The following is a 21,587-nucleotide window of genomic DNA, read 5'->3' as shown; positions in this document are numbered from 1 at the left end:
AAATAAATAAATATTACAGAGTACACTCTATCTGTGCTTAACTTAGGCGCATTTAGGCTTGGTATTAGGTGGCCTAAATGGGTAAGCCTAAATGTTAGGCGCCAGAATGGCTGCTAAGTGTATTCTACAAACTGCACCTAACTTTAGGCATGAGTTATAGAATTGCACTAAGCGCATGTTTTTTCAGCAACAATTTTTGAGGCGCCATATATAGAATTTGGCCCTTTGTGTGTAAGTCTGAATCCCATCCAAGCTCTGCCCATGGGTACATCCCCTTTGTAAATACGTTATGTAAGTTAAGCGGGTATTCACAAAAAGGATAAGAAAGTATCTTAGTATATATGAGTACAAAAAAACTTCTCTTAGGTAGATTGCAAGGTACTTTGTATGATACTATGTTCCTGTGAAGTGCAAAAAAGTAATTTATGAGAAAGGGAAAAAGCCTCTGTACCCGAACCATGAGTTGTCCATGAGTTGTCATTCCTGTGAAGTTTTTAGCAATAAACAGTATAAGAGATAAGGGATTTTTATGCTGATGCAGAAATTGGACCCATGTTATTTTCTCCATACCCTATTTCAAAAAAATATATAGGGTGGAGGCATTGCTGCACGGCAGCCGCTAACGCGGCTTATTAAACAGGGGGTTAGTTTGTGAGCCCTCCAGTGACAGGGAAATACCCAATGCAATTTACTGTAGTTTACCTTGTTCTTTGCCTGTCTATACTTAATTTCCTACTTTTCTTTTTCTGCTGTCCTATTTTTGGTTGTAGTTCTTTTCTCTGTTTTTAATATAGATGTTACTTTAAATCCTGTAAACCACTTTGATTTGTTTTTTGAGGAGCGGCACATATCAAATAACATACTGCACTAAACTAAACCTTAAGCTTCTATCAACAGGGCTGAGCTAAACCTGACAATATCAATAAATATCTGCAGGTGCTTTGTACCTGTAGCAGCTTTCTAAGGAAAAGATGTGACCTTTTGCTTTGAACAATTGATACAAAGTCCAAGGGGAGAAAAGTACCTGTGGTCTTGTCCAAATGCAGACAGTTTGAACATTTTTCCCTGGGTCTCATAACTTCCTGGGAGCCACTTACATTGTTATACATTAGAGATGCCTAATTACTTTCTCTGTGGGGTGCCAATTAGCGCAAATTGCCATTTGAAGATGTTTCTTGTTCCCTCTGTTTATGTGTACAATCATTCTGCCAATATACCAGGGCTGTTACATGTGCTATTGTAATCCTGCTGATATTATAGCCTTTGTCTGCCCTTTCAACTCTGTCTTTCTATGTAAATTCCCTTTGTTGATTTAAATAATACGGTACTGTGTAAGCCACATTGAGCCTGCAAATAGTTGGGAAAATGTGGGATACAAATGTAACAAATAAAATAAATAAAAATAAAGATGTTCTACGATTCGTTTTAAATTTACTACTTTGTAGCATCATTGCATGCCCCCAAGTCCTAGTATTTTTGGAAAGAGTAAACAAACGATTCATGTCTACCCGTTCTACTTCACTCATTATTTTATAGACCTCTATCATATCTCCCCACAGTCGTCTAATCTGCACCCTTCTCCTCTACCGCTAACTCCAAACTCCGTTCCTTTTATCTTTCTGCACCATATGCCTGGAATAGACTTCCTGAGCCGGTACGTCAAGCTCCATCTCTGGCTGTCTTCAAATCTAAGCTAATAGCCCACATTTTTGATGCTGCTTTTAACTCCTAACCCTTATTCACTTGTTCAGAACCCTTATTTTATCATCCTCACTTTAATATCCCCTTATCTCTTGTTTGTCCTGTTTCTCTGTCCTAATTAGATTGTAAGCTCTTTCGAGCAGGGACTGTCTCTTCATGTTCAAGTGTAGGCCTTTTATGCAGGCGCACTGACAAATGGACTTGTGCACGTACAAAGCATGCGTCTCGACAAGCACAGGGCATTTTTCAGTGCGCCTTGCTAAAAGGGCCCCTTAGGGATCCTTTTACAAAGTTGCGGTATAAAGTGTCCTGCGGTACTGTGGGCGCATATTTTTGCCATGTGCTGGGTCACTTTTTACTGCAAGAACACTCCCCGTCCCCCGCCACCCCCCCCCCCCCCCCCACACACACACACAGTAGAAAATAGAAAAAACATTTTCTACCACGGGATTCAGCGCGCGCCAAACTCTGAATTACCACCGGGCGCAAGCGCTACCCTGGTGCTAGTGCCAATTTGGCATGCACTACTCGGGCATTAGCCCTCCCATGGATTTGTAAAAGGGCCCCTTAGGGCATTGGAAGGAGGCATGTAGAGACTGTGGAACAAATCACAGCTCCATAAACAGGGGTAAGGTTTCAGTTTTGCTGCTTGTTTTCAGCATAGGCCTGAAAGCTTTCATCTTTGAACATGTGTTGACTTTGGAAAACCATTGATTCTTCTCAGTTATTCACTGGGCTTTCTAAGTAAGATCGTGTTTTTTCCTCTGACAAGAATTCATAGAATGGCCTCACGATGGGGGTATGTGAATACAAGAAAGCTTGGGACAAATACATAGAATCTCTAAGAAAGAGGAAAGGATAGTAGCTGGCATGGATGTGTAGATTGAGTAGGAAATATGGGGGTCCTTTTATTAAGGTGCACTAGAAAGTGGCTGGTGCTGCAATTAGCATGTGGGTTTTTCCGCACTGTCCTCCCACTTTCTACCAGAGCTGAAAAATGGCCACAGTCAGCTTTTTTATTGGCCACATGCTAATTTCCCCATTAGCGCCTGGCCATTTCCACCATTTAAGGCCTCCCACACTACTCCTGCACTAATTGGGTAGCACACGGTAATGTGCCACGCTACCCAATTAGCACAGATACACCTACTCTCCGCCACCCCCTATACACGCCTCCCATGGAAAAAAAATAAAAACTATTTTTTACGGTGGGAATAGTGCATGCTGCTACTATCCTGTGGTATTGCCTTTTACCATGTGGTAGGCCCACATTAGGCCTACTGCACCTTAGTAAAAGGGTCCCTTGGTCTTTATCTGTCTTCATTTTTCTCTGTTTCTATGACTAGGATGCCATTTCAATTCACTTTTTCCTTGTAAGATAATGTCTTTCAAATGGATGGCAGGTACTCTTACTATTTCTAGATAGAATACTTTTAAAGGGTTTTTTTTTTTTAGAACCATCAGAAGGCTTGCTCCAGTCATAATTTATGTCTGTGAGCATCTGCCATAATTCTTCATAGGTCCGTATTTATATATATACTAGTAAAAAAGCCCCGTTTCTGATGCAAATGAAACAGGGGCTAGCAAGGTTTTCTTCTGTGTGCATGTGGGAGTGTGTGTGTCCCTGCCCTCTGCCCTCTCTCCCTTCCCCTGTGCTGTCTGTCCCCTCCCCCCTCGGAGTCGAGTCCTTCAGTGTTAAGTTTCCTGCTGTGCTGTGTTTGTGTTACAGAGATAGTGAGGGCTTCTGCCCTCTCTCCCCTCCCCCCTCTGAGTCCTTCACTGTTACAGAGAGAGCGATTTGATTTCGTGCTTTGCTGTGTTTTCCTTCACTGTTTGTGTTACAGAGAGAGCGAGGGCGGGGCAGACACTCATTGGGAAACCGGATATCTCTCCCCCTTCACACTTCCGGCTGGAGGCTTCATTTAGAACATTGGTGGTGCCTTTTATATATATATCTTGAGTAAAGTGTTGTGGTAGCTGTGTTAGTCCACTTTTAAAGGTAATAAATAGAAATAAAACACAGAAAAGAAAGTAAGATGATAGTGCATTTATTGCACTAACTTAATACATTTTTTATTAGCATTCAAAGGTAACCCTTCTTCAGATCAGAAATAAGCAAATGTTGGGAAATATCAGAATATGTAAGTGAAGCACAAAAGCATTCTAATGACAGTCTCTCAGGAAAAGGGAGGGATAGGTTAGGTGAGAAACAGGGAGAGCCGGGTGGGTGATACAGAGGGAAAGATGAATGGCTTATAAGATGCTGACAAAGCAGCATAATTTTAGGATTTATAGCAGTGGCGTAGCCAGACCTGAGATTTTGGGTGGGCCCAGAGCTAATATGGGTGGGCACGCACTGTCTATATAAGTATGAGTAGTGTCTCTTGGGATCCTACAAAATAATGCCTTAGAATTCACTTGATGATGGTTTTCTAAGTAGTCTGCCCAACAGCTGCCCTGCATCAGTATAACCACACACATACTTAATGGAAAAATTGATATTTTTAAATATAATTGCATTATCCCACAATCTCTCCATTGCAAAATGCTATACACAAACTTGTGCAAAAACACACTCATATCCTTACTAAACCATAACAGCACTAATTCCAAGGACAGGATGAGCTACAACCTTATGCTTGAAAAGGCAGAGCTGTAATTATATTAGGTTCTAAAACACCAATACACTACCTCGTGAAAAAAAGCAAAACAAAAAGGGCTGCAAATACTACATGCTAGCAGAATACTGCACCTTGATCACACATGAAAAACACATGACACAACAGACATGACACAAGGAACTAGAAATCAAAAAATATGAAGGCAAAATACTGAACTGGAAAGTTAACTCAAGAAGTCAGACTCAGCATGCAGCAAAACCAGAAAAATTGAAACTTACATGCAAAATATCACAGATGCACATTTCCAAAAGCTGACATATTCCAATTAATACATTCTGAATAAAATACTTTTTTCTACCTTTGTTGTCGGATCTATTCGCTTTGGTCCCAGTGTCTTCTGTTTTATGCAGTGTCTTCTTTCCATCTGATATTTTTTCTCTCACCATGTCCACCATCCTCCTGTGTCCTGTCTACCATCTGTAGCCCTGTCCCTATCCTTCCTCGAGTTTCAGTATCTGCCCTCAACGTGTTCCGAACTAGCCCTTAAACTCAGCAGTTTCCCCTCCATCCATATCCAGCATTTCTCCTCACTCCCCTCCATCCATGTGCATCTACTTCCTCTGTCTTCCCTCCCCTCTATCCATGTGCATCTCCTTCCTTTGTCTTTCCTTCCCTCCATCCTTGTCCAACATATTTCCTCTCTTCCCTGCCCTCCACTCCATTCATGTCCAGCATTTCTCCTCTCTTCCCTCCCCTCCATCCATGCTCATCTCCTCCCTGACTTCTCTCCCCTCCCTCCATCCATCCGTCCAGCAACTCTCCATTCTCCCCAGCCCTCTCCTCCATCCGCCTATATCCAGCAAATGTCCTCTGTCCCCTGCCCCCTCCATTCATCCATCCATGTTCAGCAATTCTCCTCTCTCCCCTGCCCTCCCCTCCAACAAAAATAACACCAGAGCTGCGATTGGCTCACATACTAGGACTGGGTGGGCCTGAGCCAAGAATGGGTGGGCCTGGGCCCACCCAGGCCCACCAGTAGCTACGCCCCTGATTTATAGTGGTTTATACGGTTTAGAGTATTCTGATATTTGCCAACATTTGCTTATTTCTGATCTGAAAGCTAATCAAAAAATGTATTGTTAGTCCAATAAAAAAGGTATCATCTTATTTTCTTTTCTATGTTTTGATATATTTCTATTTATTACCTTTATATATCTTCAAAGTGTATTTAAAAATAGTATTTTAGATATTTAGAGAGTATGTAGTTATTTCAAAATTTGAGTCTCTCTCAGGACATGATCATGTTTTGCTTAAAGCTACGTCAGGGTAGCAGAACCTGAAAAGAACATATTAGAGATGAATTCTTCAAACTCCAACTATCCCAAAAATACATCAAGTCCTTAAATATTTAAAATTAGGTGGCACCATAAATACCTAAGAACCGAGTGTAACTTCTCACCCAGACCATTTCCAAGATGGTGGCAGCATTATTTCCTGTGCCTTTATCCTGCTCAGCTGACATAAAAGTACATAGAGGCATATTTTCAAAGCACTTAGCCTTCCAAAGTTCCATAGGTTTCTATGGAACTTTGGAAGGCTAAGTGCTTTGAAAATATGCCTCATTGTCTATTAATATCTAAAATACTCTTTTTGAATATACTTTGAAGATATATTAAAAAATAACAAGGACCTATGAAGAATTATGGCATATTCTCATAGATATAAAATATGACTGGAACAAGCCTTTTGATGGTCCTCAAAAAACAGAATAAGAGTGCCTACTGTCCATTTAACATATTATCTTGCAGGGAAAAGGTGAATTGAATGGCATACTATTGTTCCCTTGCTGATGTTGTGAACGTTATAGCCTAAAGCATTTAGCACTATGACTAGTATTGGCATGTGTTAGTTCCGATTAACCTCCATGAAGCAAGAAGCAAGGTTTTTCTGGAAAACCTTGCATCTCTGTGGTTGTTGCAAGGCCAAATTTACCTACACTAACATTCTAAGCATTTGGCTTTATGAAAGCAAACCACTTTTAGGCTGAACGAACATGTGTACCTCTATATAGATAACCTCATCTCCTAGGGAAGTAAACTATTTATAAAACATCAGTTTTGCACTATTCTCTTACATCCCATATCTCCAAATGAAAGAAGTATAGGGCACACCTGCTGTCAGATTCTGTAGTGTAGTATTTCAAAACCTTTCAGCATCCACCTAGGGCAATAAATATAGAGGCAGACTCGCTTTCAAAGTAAGAACAGATGCTGTGTTTGACTGCAGGAAGTTGAATGGAAACTTACACCCACACAGATACAGTTATGGCAAAGCTTCCACTTCTCCCCAGCATGTGAGAAGTATCTGAGTAAACAGACTTTGCATTTTGACATTTTAATACATTTTCTGTGTTTATTGTTTTCCCGGATGAGCGGTAAGAGTATAGTATTTCAGCAATCAAAAGCCTGCTAAATTTCTAAACTAAATTTCTCCCCCTCCCTCTACACTGCAGTACAGTACAATAAGAATGGAAATTATTTATTGCTTAATTTTGGAAGGCTCTTCAGGTTCCATCTCCTGCATGTCTTCCTATCCATGTGGGAACCAATCACAGAACTGTTTAGAACATAAGAATAGCCATACTGGGCCAGATCGGTTTCCTAAAGGACAAGTCCATAGACAGCTACTAAATGGACTTGGAAAAATCTACAATTTCAGGAATAACATGTATAGAATGTTTGTACGTTTGGGAAGCCGCCGTGCCCTTGACCTAGATTGGCTGCTGTCGGGGACAGGATGCTGGGCTTGATGGGCCTTTGGTCTTTTCCCAGTATGGCATTACTTATGTACTTATGTAGATCAATGGTCCACCTAGCCCAGTATCCTGCTTCCAACAGTGGCCAATCCAGGTCACAAGTACCTGGCAGAAACCCAAATACTATCAACATTCCATGTTACCAATCCCAGGGCAAGAAGTGACTTCCCTGTGTCTGTCTCATTAGCAGACTATGGACATTTCCTCCAGGAACTTGTCCAAACCTTTTGATGTAAGCCAGAGAGGGAACAAACCTAGTGCACAACCAGTCCCTAGATTACAACCCAATTTTATAATAATAAATAGTCACATGGTAATGGAGTTTATGGCTTAGATCATTGGTATGCATGCAGGAACAAGGCTGGGCTTCAAAATGACTATGCAAAAGTGGGTTTCCCTTGAAACTCTATTTTGCTGAAGACATACAAGTGTCCTTTTTCATTTATTTATTGAAGTATTGTGATTTATTTATGCCTTTTTCAAGAAATGTACCCAATGCGGTACAGGCAATAAGCAATTACAATAGTAAAATATTTAATTAACAGTACACTTTATAGTATTGTATGCTTCTTATAATGTCAACACAATAGACATTAAAACATCTTAATAGACATCAAATGGGACAAGTGGAAACTTTCAGGCAGCTAAGATAGAGTAACAGTTTAGATAGAAGATAAGGATGACTAACGAGGAAAAATTGTATGTGCAGTCAGAAAAGGTGACCTGTAACTGACTGCTCTATAGGTTGCATATTTTTATATGAAAATATTCCTACCAAGCACACTGTTATACATCATATGCATGTGCTAGTCTTTGCCTCTTGTTTTTTTTTAACAGGTTTGGTGTCTGGTTCTAATTTTCCGGACACAAATCAGTCAGGTTGTTGGGATAATTAATCTCGCCCATGTTGTATGTACAGTAAATTAACTCCAGTTTATTTGCATGCAAACTAGTTTTACAAATGATTTAAGATTGTGCTAATTTTTGTTTGCAGCCTTTTCTGGGCTGAATTTAATTATCTTTCTGGGTGGGCGAGGAGGTGGGAGTTAAGTCAGTGTTCTTTGGAAAGTAGGTATGTCAACGAGCTGTTCTGAGAGAAATTGACTACCGTGGTTTTATTCCAATGAGAGAGATTCTGTTAAGTCTGTTGGGACTGGAAGGTTAAAAGTTTGTGCCTATGATAATTTATGTAAGGTTACTAGAACAAATAAGACTGCAGTCAATGTATGTCTGATAAATGCACAGTCTGCTAGAAATAAGATTGATGTGTTTCAATAAGCCATACTTGTCTTGATAGTTGATGAATGTTTAGATATGTTGGGGATTCTGAATCATGGTCTGAAGAGGAGGATTTAGTTGTATTGAGTGAACTTTCTTCAAATCAGTCAACTTACTTTCTAATTCTTCCTACTTTCTTACCCATCTATATGTTACAACTTTGCCTTACCCTTCACTACCAATTATAATGTTCTATTACGTATTGTGTTGACATTGCTAGTATACCATGCCATACTTTGTATTGTTTTCGAAAATTTTTACTGCTGAAATTGCCTATTGCTCATGTTTGATCTATTCTTACTGTACACCGCCTTGAGTGAACTCCTTCAAAAAGGCGGTAAATAAAGCCTAATAAATAATAATAATAATAACTATATCCAGAGGGATTTTTTGAGAAAGTGATTGTAGAGAAGGAAAAAAAGTGATGGGGTGGTTTTAATTATACATGGAGAATTTGCGGTTAAGTAGAAAATTGTCACATAGAGGGGGATGAATATGTTTTATTCAAAGGTTCTAAATTTGGCAATTTGGGTTTTTACTATTGTATCAAGTGCCATGGGATTGAGGTATTAATGTTAGTGTCTGCTTAAGTTCTTTTCTTCCTTTTGAATTTTGAAGATTTTAATTTGGGTACTGGAAGGCTCCAACTCACGAAGTTAAAAGTTTTCTAGATACAGTTCACTATTTTACATAAAACATAGAAACTGATATGTCCAGGTCAGGGCGTGGTCAGTTCTGCTGGTATTTTAGAAAAGGATCTGCCAGCATAGAGCCTTTTGTAAAATACCTGCAGGGATGGATGTGTAGTTGTCAGTTCGTGCAGTGGGAGCATCCATTTCACAAATTATATATAGAGAGCAACATAGTAGATGATGGCAGATAAAGACCTGAACGGTCCATCCAGTCTGCCCAACAAGATAAACTCATACTATAAGCTATGATACGTATACTTGATACATGTCACAATCTCTCCCAACCCCTAAGGCTCTCTCAGTGTATAATGTGCCGTTCTGAAAAAGTCAATTTGTAAGTTCCCAATCCATTGAGAGACCTTAGTGTTTCTCTATCAAACTCTCAGTAGCATTGCCAAAAAGACAATTCAAAGAAAAAGAGAAAATCTCCTTGCCCATACAAGCTGTGTCAGGGACAAGGGGAAAGCCCCTCCCTCAGCAAAGGATTTATTTCTCCTTGCTTACCTCCCACTGCCTTTCTTCTAACAGATCGACCAAGCTCCCCCTCCCCCAACACACACAAAAAAGAGAAAATCTCTTGGTAGCCTGCTGTGCTGACCTCAAGAGTTGGAAACTTCACATTATATCACCTCCTCATCTAAACCGGGGACCTCTGCTTCTCCTGGACTAATTTCCATCACCTGCTCCTATGGTCTGTGTGGCTGCATGGGGAACATTAAGGGCTTCTCATCTACTGCCTTTTCCTCTCTCCAGTGTCTTAGCTTATATAAAGATATTTCCCAGTGAGAAACATCAATGACACCCCATCCACCTAGCTGCAGCTTTCAGCCCTCCATCTCCTCTTGCTCTCAGCTTTCTGGTTTAGGCCTCCCATCCCTCTAAGGCTTCTTTCTCCCAGGGGCTAGCCTTGCATATAGCCCTACTCCCCTCTATGGGTTTGTGGTGGGCTTTGGAGGGCTCGCTGTTTCCTCCACAAACGTAACAGGTAGGGAGGGGGATGGGCCTGGGTCCGTCTGCCTGAAGTGCAGTGCACCCACTAAAACTGCTCCAGGAACCTGCATACTGATGTCATGGACCTGAGTATGACATCTGAGACTGGCAATCAATATTTTTAAGGATATTTTTGAGGGTGGAAGGGGGTTAGTGACCACTGGGGGAGTAAGGGGAGGTCATCTCCGATTCTCTCCGGTGGTCATCTGGTCATTTCAGGCACCTTTTGTGCCTTGGTCATAAGAAAAACACGACCAGGTAAAGTCGTCCAAGTGTTTGTCAGGGATGTCCTTGTTTCTTTTGATTATGGGTCAAGGACATCCAAGTGTTAGGCACGCCCAAGTCCCGCCTTCGCTACACCTCCAACACGCCCCCTTGAACTTTGGCCATCCCTGCGACGGAAAGCAGTTGGGGACATCCAAAATCAGCTTTCGATTATACCGATTTGGACGACCTTGTGAGAAGGATGTCCATCTTCCGATTTATGTCGAAAGATGGGCATCCTTCTCTTTCAAAAATGAGCCTGAAAGTTATTCAAAGTAGTTAAATTGCAAGAGGATTGTGAAAAATTACAAGAGGACCTTATGAGACTGGGATACTGGGCATCTAAATGGCAGATGACATTTAATGTGAGCAAGTGAAAAGTGATGCATGTGGGAAAGAGGAACCCAAGCTACAGCTAACTGATGAGAGGTTACACATTAGGAGTCACCGACCAGGAAAGGGATCTAGGCGTCATTGTTGATGATATGTTGAAACTCGCTGCTCAGTGTGCAGCAGCGGCTAAGAAAGCAAATAGAATGTTAGGTATTATTAAGAAAGGAATGAAAAACAAAAATGAGGAGTTATATTGCCTGTGTATCGCTCCATGGTGCGAGCACACCTCAAATATTGTGTTCAATTCTGGTTGCTGCATCTCAAAAAAGATACAGTGGAATTAGAAAAGGTAAAGAGAAGGGCGACGAATATGATAAAGGGGATGGGACGACTTCCCTATGAGGAAAGTCTAAAGCAGCTAGGGCTCTTTAGCTTGAAGAAAATGCGGCTGAGGTGAGATATGATAGAGGTCTATAAAATAATGAATGGAGTGGAATAGGTAGATGTGATTCACTTGTTTACTGTTTCCAAAAATAATAGGACTAGGGAGCATGCAATGAAGCTACAAAGTAGTAAATATAAAATGAATCTATTTTAAAATATTTCTTCGCTCAACGTGTAATTAAACTCTGGGATTCATTACTAGATAGTGTAGTAAAAGTGGTTAGCTTAGCAGGGTTTAAAAAAAAGGTTTTGCCGGCTTCCTAAAGGAAGATTCCATAGATCATTATTAAAATGGACTTGGGGAACATCCACTGCTTATTTTTAGAAAAGGCAGCATAAAATATATTGTACTGTTTTGAGATCTTGCCAGGTACTTGTAACCTTGATTGGCCACTGTTGGAAACAGGATGCTGGGCTTGATGGATCTTCAGTCTGTCCCATTATGGCAAAATTAATGTACTTATGTGCTTATGTACATATCAAAGCAGCCATTTTCAGAGCGGAGCCAACAAGGACAGGAGTGACTGAGGATCCCTCCTGCCAGAAGACCCCACTAGACCACCAGGAAATATTACAGTAGGCCTAGAGGGGAGACATATAAGGGGTAGGGTATGCTACAGGAGGGGCCTTCTCTGGGGGAAGCCAGTATTGGGCCTTTTCTAGGGGTGGGGGTCTGGAAATGGGCCTTGCCTTGGGGAAAGCTCTGGAATAGGGGATCCATTATTGTTAGGGAGTCCATTATTGGTGTGGAGTGTGGGAGGGCCCAATACTCTTGGAAGGATAGTAACACAGTAAATGACGGCAGATAAAGACCTGTACAGTCCATCCCGTCTGCCCAACAAGATAAACTCACTTGTTGCATTGTTAGTGCTTAATAAACCTTCAAAAAAGAAAAAAAAATAGAAGGCAATTCTATAAATTCACATAATAAGAAGGTGCCAAATACTCGCATATATTAGAGAATACTAACACATACTCAGGTAACAGGCACCACCCTAATTAGCACTTACCTGTGTATGTGCTAGCCACAATTCTATAAAATACGCATGTATTCACTTTGCGTGTATGTGAAAGAGAAGCATTCATGTAGGCATAGCACTACCAGATATGTGCATAACTTACTGAATATGGTAATTACAGATAAATGTAGCACCGCATATCATGCTCAACTGATGGCTTACCACACCAGCAGAAGCGCAGATTTCTCAGCGACATCATCACTTCAAGAGCTCTTTTGTTCTATATGCTTTTATGATTCTGAAGTTGATTAGTCTGAACCATTACAACCCCATGTTGGGTCTTTTCTTTGGGTCAGTTTACCTTTGGCAAATAAACTTTTAGACACACTTACTCTGTGGTTTGGGGCTTTAGTAAAGAAAAAAAGGTTATGCAGGCTGGCTGCCCTATATTCATCCAGCGTCACATAACTTTTATGCGGCCCTGGCTGAATATCAGCCGGGCCCACATAAGTGCTGGGTGCACAGCCCACCCCCCAAAATTCCTGATATTCAGTGCCAGTGCCCGGACATGGCCAGCACTTGAATATTTGGGAATAAGTTAGCCGGCGACGATCAGCATTTTAAAAAATGATGACCACCACCACCTGAATAAGTTATATATGTTTATATATGAAAAATAGGAAGAAAAAGCATCAGACCTCTGGCAGGTGCCATTATGCTTTTCTACCCATTCATATTTCCATCACAGGCATAAAACCCTTCCAACCTTCCCTACTCTCACTCAATACTTTATTTTTAATTAACATGTTCTAAAAATCTTTCATTTAAATTGTACTTAGCTTCTCAGCTTAGTTTCATGGTATTCCCGACGTTGGCCACCATTTTGCAGTTAACCAACTGCTGCATCAGTGGGTTAAGACCATTTCCAAATTCAGACTGTGTTCTTGAAGGTCTTCTCTCCAAACTGAGCACTGTATAGAATAATTGTATTTACACACCCAACCTAATACAATCAATGGTCCTAAGCCATGCAGACTACTGCAATGGAATCTATGCGGGATGTAAAGAACAATTCATAAAGAAACTCCAGACCACCCAAAACACAGCAGCCAGGCTGATATTTGGTAAAACACTATTCGAAAGTGCTAAACCCCTCCGAGAAAAACCTCACTGGCTCCCAATCAAAGAATGTATCACCTTCAAAATCTGCACTCTGGTCCACAAAATTATATACGGCGAAGTCCCAGGATATATGACAGACCTTACAGACCTACCAACCAGAAACAGATCTGGATCATCATGAACATACCTAAACCTCCACTACCCAAATTGCAAAGGACTCAAATACAAAACCACCTATGCATCCAGCTTCTCCTATACTATTATTATTTATTGCATTTGTATTCCACTTTTTCCCACCTATTTGCAGGCTCAATGTGGCTTACATAGTTTTGTTATGACATTGTTATACAGGATATCAGATACAATTAGTGATGTGCAAAGATTAAGTGAAGGGGAGAAAGGAGGAGAGTGTTAGGCGGGTAAGAATAGAAGGTGGGTTTTCATAACTGGGTGGTTGGTGAGGTGGATTAGTATGGTTGTGGGTTCTCTTTGTATGCCTTGTTGAAGAATTATGTCTTCAGAGATTTGCGAAAGTTGTTCATTTTGTCAATTGTTTTAAGGTCTATAGGTAATGCATTCCATAACTGTGTGCTCATGTAAGAGAAGGTAGAAGCATGCATCAGCTTGTATTTTAGTCCTTTACAGCTGGGGAAGTGCAGATTGAGAAATTTGGGGGATGATCTTGTGGGAGGTAGGTCCACGAGGTTTAGCATGTAGATTGGTGCGTCTGCGTGAATGATTTTGTGTACAATCGTGCAGATCTTGAACACAATGCGTTCCTTAAGAGGAAGCCAGTGAAGTTTCTCTCTTAGGGGTTTTTCCGAATATGAGTCTGGCGGCCGTATTCTGGGCTGTTTGGAGTTTTTTGATAGTCTGTTCTTTGCAGCCAGCGTACAATGAGTTGCAGTAGTCCAGGTGGCTTATTACCATTGATTGTACCAGGGTACGGAAGATGTGTCTCGGGAAGAAAGGTTTTACTCTTTTGAGTTTCCACGTGGAGTGGAACATCTTTTTCATCGTATTCTTCACGTGGGTGTCGAGGGTGAGGTTTCGATCAATGGTGACTCCAAGAATTTTCAAGTTTTATAACACAGGCAGAGAACAGTATGGTGTGATTATGGTAGAGAATTTTTTTGTGTTATGTTGTGAGGTGAGAACAAGACATTGTGTTTTCTCTGCGTTAAGTTTTAGTTGGAATGCATCCACCCAGGTGTGCATGATTTGGAGGCTTTGGTTGATTTCTTAGGTGATTTCATTTAGATCATTTTTGAATGGGATGTAGATTGTGACATCATCTGCATATATATAGGGGTTGAGGTTTTGCTTGGCTAGAAGTTTGGCTAAAGGTATCATCATTAGGTTAAATAGGGTTGGTGAGAGGGGGGATCCTTGGGGAACTCCACATTCAGGTGTCCAAGGGGGTGATCTGTCCGCGTTCTTTGTTACTTGGTATGATCTTGTGGTCAGGAATCCTTTGAACCACTTGAGAACTGTGCCTCCTACTCCGAAGTATTCTAGTATATGTAATAGTATTTCATGATTAACCATGTCAAAGGCACTAGACATGTCGAATTGTAGGAGGAGTATGTTGTTACCAGTTGCAAATGCTTGTTTGAATGAGTTCATTGCTGATACTAGAACAGTTTCGGGGCTGTGATTCGACCGAAATCCTGATTGAGACTCGTGCAAAATTGAGTGTTTATTTAGGTATTCAGTGAGTTGTTTCGTTACTATGCCTTCCATAAGTTTAGTTATGAGCAGGATAGATGCTACTGGGCGATAATTGGTTAAGTCCATTGTGCTTTTCTTAGCATCTTTTGGCAATGGAGTAAGTAAGATGTTTCCTTTATCCGTGGGAAAGAGCCCATTTTGAAGCCTGTGGTTTATGTGATTCATGAGGTCTGTTTTGAATTGTTTGGGTGCAGTTCTAATTGCGATTTGGTGTATTTTTCGAGCCAATGTGAGACTTCATCTGACGAGAGCGTGTCAAAGTTGGTCCATGATTGATCTGCTGGGCATTCCTTGGGTTTTTGATCTAGACATTCAAGGATGATTGTGTAATCTGTTATGTTGGTGGGTATCCTGAGTCGGAGCTTTATAATTTTTTCATTGAAGTAGTTCGCAAGATTGGTTGATGATGGGGTGTCTGTATTGTTAGAGGTGACTGGTGTAGTATTTAGGAGTTTGTTTACGAGTGAGAAGTTTGTGTGTGTCCTTGTAATTTGGTCCTATTTTGGTTTTATAATATGTCCTTTTAGTTTGTCTGATAGCATATTCGTATTTTCTTTGTAGCTGTTTCAAGTCTTTGAGTGTGTGTTCGTCTTTTTTCTTGTTCCATGCTCTTTCTAATCTTCTGACCTGAGTTTTTAGTTCTTTCAATTCTTCATTAAACCATGGTATTGAGTTTTTTTCTATGTGAGGTTCTGGTTTGAAGTGGTGCTATGTTGTCTAGTATTGTTCTGCATCTGTTGTCCCAATCTTGGAGAAATTGGGGTGAGTCTGTAGGTGTTGTCCATTCTTCGTTATACAGCTATATATATATATACAGCTATATAAGTACACAACTATGGAATGCATTGCCAAAAGCTGTGAAAACAATCTACGACCATCTAAACTTCAGGAAATCACTAAAATCCAACCTGTTCAAAAAGGCTTACCCTACCAACCCACCATAAATCCCTACACCTGGCAACACAGCAAAACCAATGATCGTCCTGGACAATTCATTACCTTCCCTCTCTTTGACCCCCATGGTGCCTGAAACACACCTACCTATTTGACAACAACAAAACCTGTAATTGTTTCTCTACCGGACCTGGCGAACGCCTTTACGGGACTATGTAAGCCACATTGAGCCTGCAAATAGGTGGGGAAAAGTGGGATACAAATGTAGCAAATAAATAAAGAAATGATTTTAGGCGCTATCATTTACACCAGACACAAACATGGCATAAGTGGTCTTGCCTAAAGTTTGGTGCGTAACCGCAGACTTACGCTAGCATGCTATAACATTTGGCACCCAAATCTGCCATTAGAGAATATTAGCTTAGCACCCAGTTTTTTTACGCCTTATGTGTTTAGGTGCCATTTATAGAATTTTACCTATACCAGTGGTTCCCAACCATGGTCCTGGAGGCACCCCAGCCAGTCAGGTTTTTAGGATACCCACAATGAATATTCATGAACGATATTTGCATGCACTGCCTCCACTGCATGCAAATCTTTCTCATGAATATTCATTGTGGATATCCTGAAAACCTGACGGGCTGGGGTTCCTCCAGAACCGGGTTTGGGAACCACTGGCCTATACTATATATATAGTGTTGGAGGCAGGTGAAAGTGTGCTGTTGATATTTTTTAGATTTAGCTGCAGCTGTTGATGTGAGTCATCATGACTTGTTACTAGATTGTTTAAGAGAAGTAGGATTAGTTAAAACGGTTCTACAGTGCTTTGAGTCATCTTTGCAGGACAGATGGCACAAAGTCAGTATGACTGTGAGTGATACCAGATCAAAACCCTGGAATATAATTTGGGAAGTCCTTCAAGGCTCTGTTCTCTATTGTTCAGTATTTTCGTAGCTCCTTATCATAGAGTTTTGGTGCAACTGAATTTCATGTACTTGCAGATGACATTCAGATTTGTGTTCTTTTGGGGACAAATAGAGTGAAAGAAGTTCATATAGTTTATAAGAAAGGAAATAGACTACAAAAGAATAATTTGGTCCTAAATGTTGAAAAAGACAGTAGCAATGAAGAGTAAACTGGAAGATGCCTGTGCCCTGGTAAATGCAGTCCAAAATTTCGGTATTGGGTTTGATACTGAGCTAACTTTTGAGAGTTTTTTTTTTTCTTACCTTCCTTCATTTAATAATGTTTTTTGTTAACAAAGGGGTCCTTTTACTAAGGTGCGCTGAAAAATGGGCTGTGGTAATATAGGCATGTGTCATGGATGCGAACATATCCATTTTTCAGCGCACCTGTAAAAAAGGCCATTTTAAAACTTTTGCCGAAAATGGATGTGCGGCAAAATAAAAGTTGGTGCGTGTCCATTTTGGGTCTGAGACCTTACTGCCAGCCATTGACTTAACGGTAAGGTCTCTCGCGTTAACCGTGCAGTAATCATTTTGTGGATTTTATAAATATATGTAATTCATATTATTTTTGTTGTATATTATATTCTATTGTATTTGTCTTATATATTGCTGAATGTAAATCACAAGTGGTTTTCAAAGAGGCTGTACAGAATGCAGCTAAATAAATAAATATAACACAGCAACCATGAGGGGAAGATGGTATATTGAGGAACTGAATAAACATACACAAGCCAATACTCTATCCTGCTTATAATCAAACGAGAAAAACGCCCAAGTTCCGACCTAAATCGGGAGATGGACGTTTATCTCACAAAAACGAATAACGCGGTATAATCAAAAGCCGAACTTGGACGTTTTCAACTGCACTCCATCGTGGAAGCGTACAAAGTTGACGGGGGCATGTCGGAGGCGTGGTGAAGGCGGGACTGGGGCATGGTTATCACCCGAACAGAGATGGGCGCCTTTCGCCGATAATGGAAAAAAAAGTATGCGTTTGTAGCTAGAATTTAGGGCACTTTTCCTGGACCCTGTTTTTTCACGAATAAGGCCCCCAAAAGTGCCCTAAATGACCAGATTACCACCAGAGGGAATCGGGGATGACCTCCCCTGACTCCCCCAGTGGTCACCAACCCCCTCCCACCACAAAAAATGATGTTTCACAACTTTTTATTTTCACCCTCAAATGTCATACCCACCTCCCTGGCAGCAGTATGCAGGTCCCTGGAGCAGTTGTTAGGGGGTGCAGTGGACTTCAGGCAGGTGGACCCAGGCCCATCCCCCCCTACCTGTTACAATTGTGCTGCTTAATGCATAGTCATCCAACCCCCCCAAACCCACTGTACCCACATGTAGGTGCCCCTCTTCACCCCTTAGGGCTATAGTAATGGTGTAGACTTGCGGGCAGTGGGTTTTGAGGGGGATTGGGGGGGCTCAACACACAAGGGAAGGGTGCTATGCACCTGGGAGCTCTTTTACCTTTTTTTTTTTTTTTTTTGTAAAAGTGCCCCCTAGGGTGCCCGGTTGGTGTCCTGGCATGTGAGGGGGACCAGTGCACTACGAATCCTGGCTCCTCCTGTAACTAGGGTTAAAAGGAAAAATTAAAATGAAAAAAAAACTTACCTGGGTCTTGGGAGGCAGTAGGGGTGTGCTGCTGGAGACCGGGTTTTGTTGTTGGGCTGTTTTTGGGGGTCCGGGGTGAGAGAAAGAGGAGGTAGTCTGGTCAGGACATTTCAGGGGCAGGGGGGACGCTGTGGGAGACAGCGCTGCGTTTTTGGGTGACCGGGGACGATTGGGCACGTCCCCGGCCAGAAAGGAGAGAGATGGGGCCTGGAGGAGCGCGGCGGGAGGGACGCCGTAATTTTGATGGGTCCGGAGATGCGTCGGGGCTTCTTTTTGGTTTTGGGCTGGGTTGCTGCGGGCGTTAATGCCGCCGAGTTTGCTGGCTCCCGGGACGAGTTGGCACGTCCCTGGGAGCGAAGAGAGGCTGTCAGGGGGAGGGCAGAGATGCATTTTCGGCTCCCGGGAACGGTTAAACACATTCCCGGGAGTGAAGAGACTTTTGGGGCCTGACGGGGCCATGCGGAGGAGGCGCGTGTTGGGCCGGCCGCTGAGGGGTGTGTCGGGGGTGCGCGCGTGCGCACTAATTGGTTTTTTTGGGGGGGAGCTCCGGCGAGGCCTACAAGCCTGGGCCTCGATTTTTAAGCCGGAGCTCCAGAAGAATCGCGGTTTTTGGGGCAAATTTTTCAAAACGCTCCGTTTTTGTCCCAGGACGTCGGAGACCGGAACGGATGGAAGGCTTAACGTGAGGGGAAATTCTACATTAAGGTAAGGGGTCGTTTGGCCCGGAATTTTGATTGGTTAATTTTAAATTTGCATAAATTGGGTTTTTATTTTTTAAAAATCAGGGGTTCGACGGATTGGAATTATTTTTGCATATTTGGGATCGGGGTATTTTTCTTTATTTTTGTGGGGGGTTACATTTTAAATTTTAATATTTTTAGGGGGTATTTTGGAGGGGTGCTAGTTTGAAGGGGTTAATAAAGGGGTAAAATTTTAAATTCGACGTAGCAGGTAGAGGGGAAGGGGATTGAATTTTTAGAGTGGGTTTTAAATTATTTTGGGATTTTTGAGGGGGGTTTAGGAGAGATAATTGCGGGCGGGCTGTAAAAAGTGGTATTTTTAAATTTTAAAAGCAGGATTTAATAGGGAATGGGAAGTTTAATTGGTGTAGAAATTTTGGGGTGATTCGGATATAGTTTTATAGGGTTTTTATTTAATTTTATTACTTTTCCATTCGTTTCTATGGGGTTAAAATGGGGATTTTGCACTGCTGGCCAGAATTCCGCTGGTCAGCAGTGGAGATTGGAATCTTGGTACTAGGCAGGGATTGGCTGGAAGGGTCTTGGAACGCAAGCCAAGGCTGGTTTGGAACGCAAGCCAAGGCTGGTTACCAAGGCAACCGGGGAGTTGCAGTTGGTCAGAGTGAGATTGTTGGTCAGAGAGAGTGGAGGTGTTGAGGAGGTGCTGGTAGTGAGAGGAGGGTTTTAATGGTAAAAGATAGGATATTGGGAAAAGTTTCTAGTGATTAATGGTGAATGAAAGTGAGGTGTGAAAGGAAGGTGTGATTTATAAAATAAGTTTTAAAATTTTGGTAGGTTGATAGGAACTGGGGTATAAGGTAGGGGTTAAGTGGGATTGGTTAATAAAGGGTTATTGGGGTAATAGTAATTGTAGCTTAAGGTGTATTTGGGAAAGGGTTTAGGAATAAATTTAAAGTTTAATTCAATGGAAGTAGAGTTATAGCTTAAGGGGTAGTGAGTTAAAATAAGAGTTTGAATAAGTGGAATAAAAGAATTGTGTGGGAGTGATTGTGTGAAAGGGACAATCAATCTCTCTCATCACAAGTGCAGGGAACAAAAACTAAAGTTTAGACCTGGAAGATAGGGAACATTTAATTAATTTTATTTTTGAAGAATAGTTGGCCACAGTTTTTCATATACCACTCCTTAGCTAAACTGGTGTCAGTTCAACCCAGAAAGAGAGGGTTTTGCTCTCATTTCATTTGGTTAAGGAAAGGTTTAGGAGGAAGACTTCACAGAAGCAAGACATCTATTGACAACGGGCCCCCACGAAAGAAAGACGGCGACAAGAACGGAAAGTGAACCAACGACAGCTAAGTGACATTCTGAGACACAAAAAGTGTTTAAAAGTAAAGAGAGAAAGACTAATAGGGAAGAAATTAAAAAAACAATACTTACCTTATTTCCTTGGTGAGAGGGGTGGGCTGCTTACGGAGACCTGAAAAGAGAAAAGAAAACACCCAAAGAATCAAATTCAGGGAAATACTCACAAAGAGAGAGAAAATACAGAGCAAACTTGGGTTTGCTAAGGTTAATTTATACTTATCTGATTTTGGGGAATGTTCTGACGAAAGTGAACCTAAAAGGGAAAAGAGGTACAAAAATAAGTAAGATAGCACTACAAAAGAGTTAATCTGTACATGGTATTACAATTATTATCTACTTTAAATGTTCTAATATTTGTTATAGAAATTTCTGAAATTAAAGTTGACTTATTGTTTGAAAATCTTAATATTGTGTTGGTTTTAGTTAATTTGGTTAAGTATCCTATTTAGTTTATTTTTCCTCCCACATCTTTTTGAAAGGGTGGGACGAGGTTAGTATTCCTGCACCATCCCCTGAGCTCCGTGTGGTACCCAACATTAGCCACGACTACTTCTAACAGGTGTTGGGTAAACCACCACAGATACAACGGAGCGCAGGAGGGTGGTGACAGAATTGGCGTAGTCGGCAGGATACTTGCCTAAATTAACAAGTACATTTGGGAAAAGTGAGTGTTCTAACTACATTTTACCTTTAAGTAAAAGTAGAGGCTGTTCTGGGTGAAGAATTGAGACTGAGGCGGCTGCCAACAATAAAATATTGGAAAAAAAAAAAAAGGTCTTGTGTGAGTGTCTCTTGGGGGGTCTTTGTTCCTGGAGCAACACCCTAAAAGAAGATGGAGGGAGAAGCTTCAGCGAGTCGGGCCGTGCCACAAATTGTCACCCACACTGTGATCATTCCACAGGACCGAACTATGCCTGATTTCCACGGATTTCCGAAGAGTGCTGAAGACTTAAGTATCGAAGAGTGGATAGACAAGATGAGAACCAGGATGAGGATAATGAGAGTGCCTCAAGAAGACCAGGTCGAGGTGATCAGGGACCATCTCCGGGGCATAGCGCTGGATACCGTGAAATATTCCTTGCCACGAGA

At 41.4% G+C, this 21,587-nt stretch overlaps 1 protein-coding gene across 1 annotated transcript in view; it reads left to right on the top strand.

Annotated features, from left to right (window-relative positions):
- Positions 1–21,587, top strand: part of SNTB1 (syntrophin beta 1) — a 331,812-nt gene that overhangs the window by 163,085 nt on the left and 147,140 nt on the right. The window lies entirely within an intron of this gene.

The sequence above is a fragment of the Microcaecilia unicolor genome, chromosome 1 (genome assembly GCF_901765095.1).
Source record: "Microcaecilia unicolor chromosome 1, aMicUni1.1, whole genome shotgun sequence".
Taxonomy (NCBI): domain Eukaryota; kingdom Metazoa; phylum Chordata; class Amphibia; order Gymnophiona; family Siphonopidae; genus Microcaecilia; species Microcaecilia unicolor.
The sequence above is the reverse complement of the archived record's forward strand: the minus strand, read 5'-3'. Positions and strand labels throughout refer to the sequence as shown.